This window comes from Morone saxatilis, unplaced genomic scaffold (assembly GCF_004916995.1).
Source record: "Morone saxatilis isolate NCDOM2014 unplaced genomic scaffold, NCSU_SB_2.0 Contig19, whole genome shotgun sequence".
Lineage (NCBI taxonomy): Eukaryota > Metazoa > Chordata > Actinopteri > Moronidae > Morone > Morone saxatilis.
The window spans coordinates 7590864-7593572 of record NW_023339751.1 but is presented as its reverse complement, the minus strand read 5'-3'; positions in this window follow the sequence as shown (position 1 = coordinate 7593572).

The window sequence follows — 2709 nt, the reverse complement described above, 5'->3', positions numbered from 1 at the left end:
CACACTTCAGTCAAAACATACAAATTTGGATCAATGTAGAAATACCTTAAAGGGGACATATTATGCAAAATACACATTTGGGCATTTGGGTGGCCAACCCAGAAACTGTGAAAAGAATCTACTCAGTTCTTTTTTTGTGGGCTGCATATGTCAGACCTGAGATCCAACGAGCTGTTCAGATTTTGCTCCCCTTCCTACATAAAAAGTTCCTTCCCTCACATCAAAGATGGCTGACTCGCTGACAGAGCCTGTCAGGGCCAGGCCGGGGTAATCATGCAGGTCTAGGCTGTACTCCTTATTAAATTATTTACAGAGACCCAACAATTCACATCTTTCACAAGCATTTTGTGACAGTGGCAATGAAAAACGTCCTTTTGAGTAGCAGAATCATTGAGCAGACCCTGCATCTAGGTGGCTGTCTCGACTGCTTAGGCTTAAAGAGAAGGGGTGGGAGGGACCGGCCTCATTGCATTTATTATTTAAATTTCAACTGAGGTTGCAATGTGTGAAATGCATGCTTTTGCACCTTCATAGAACTGAGCCTGCCTCTGGCAAATGGTACTGCAGCATATGGTCTCTTTACACAAACAGGGCAGTGTTATGTAGGCTGTTCAGAGAGTGTAGTAATGTGGACTCTGAAGTTTGGTAATGGTATTTAATATGAACTTGCCGACAGTGTGTGCGCCCTGGTTTGCAACTGTGTACCTGGCCTTAGATCTCATGGCACATCACTGATCAATATGATGGATAATGTATAACATTAACAGTTACTTATAAATTAATTTGCTACAAACTCAGTCCTCGTCCTCCGTTTCATGCCTCTCTTGCCCTGCCCAGACCTGTCGTGTCTTCATCCCCAGAATAGCCATGTTTGGAGCTGTGAGTCCGGTTCAGTTTTACGCTCCTTGGCAGTATTTCCCTACTCCGACGCTAGCTAGTAGCTAGGTCCGTGTTGCAATAATCTATGGCCATGTTGATAGTAGGAAATATAGAATTCCCACCTTCCGTGTGGGATAGTGGGTTTAGAAGGTGGGCCGATAAAGGTCTCTGTACAATTAATCAACTTTTTAAAGGAACAAAATTCAAATCATTCTATCAACTTCAAGAACAATTTGACCTCCCATCAAAGGATTTGTATAGCTACCTCCAGATAAGACACTATATCACAAGCCATAAGGAAAGGGAGCTGGTCAGCAAAAACCCAAATGAAATAGAAGAATACCTTATTAGTGTTCTGGAGAGGCATTCCCCAACGAAAAAACACATAAATATTTAATATATATAAAAGGTTAACAACTGGCACTTCACAAAACACGGACTACATTAAGGAAAAATGTGAATTAGAATTGAATGTTATAATTGAAGATTCTACATGGATGGACATATGGACAAGCTGTCATAAGGGAATTAGTAGCCAACTGTGGAAAGAATTTGACTGGAAGGTAAAGATCAGATTTTTTAATACTCCCTTTATCACCTCTTCATAAGTGAAAAACCCCAATGTGGCATTATTATCGGCAAAAATGTGGAAATATTGGAGACACCACACACATTTTTTGGGATTGTCCAGCAATACAATAATTTTGGGATAATGTTAAAAAGGAAATTGATATTATTTTGGAGGTAGATGTCACTCCAGAACCAATGTTGTTTTTGTTGGGAGCCATACCCAAAGACCTATATAATGCAGATCAGCGATATATACTGAGTATTCTTTTATTAGTAGCAAAGAAAATGATTATAGTGAACTGGAGGAATGTAAAACCATCAGCAATAGGTCAATGGGTCCAGAGACTGAAAAATGTATACATGATGGAGCGAATGACGGCAAGTCTGCAGCTGACTATGGACACTTTTGTGCAAAGATGGACTTGTATTTCAAGGTACCTGGGGGTTTGATGGATAGGATGATGTGATGGAGTACTGTTGGGAAGGGATGCCTATCTTAATTCCTCTTTGGAAAATCTTGCTTAGCTACTATCTACAGATATTTACTCCTCTGCCTGTTGTTGTTATTGTTACTATTATTAATATTATAACTATTCTATTTTCATTTCATTTATCTTATCTTTTACACACTTATTTCTATTTTGCTTCATATTTACTTATTTAATCTATTTTCATACTTTATTCTTATGTATTAATTTTATATACCTCTTTATTCCATTTTTTTGTTTGTTTGTTTATTCTTATTGTAACTTATACTGCCTGTCATTTATTACATTTATACATTTGTCAGGAAATGTTATGTAAAATGATTAAAATGTTTAAATAAAAAGTTCCCAAAAAATATATATTGGATATCGTCCTAGATAAGATAAGAAGATACTGGAAAGAAATTGTCTCTTATTATAATATTTACTTGAGTTCTGTAGTTGTTTGCTTTATGAGTTTTATGATGGAAAAAAACATCAACCAAACATCTAATATCCAATATGAAGCAGACTTTTTGCAGGTAGGTGGAGGGGGCAGCAGTAATTGAAACAGTGAGAACCCTAGCAATGACACTGGATGTAACATGTCGACATTGCTTTGCCTACAAAGGACTGATGGACAGAAAACAGGTCATGTCTGCTTGCTTTTAACAGGATCAGTGTCCAGCTTTTTAGTGTTTGTACACAGACGTTCTTGCGATTTATCTTTAACCTGTTGAAACTAAAGTTTAGATACCTGTCAGAGTTTCTACTCCTTATTCTCTACACTGGAAAG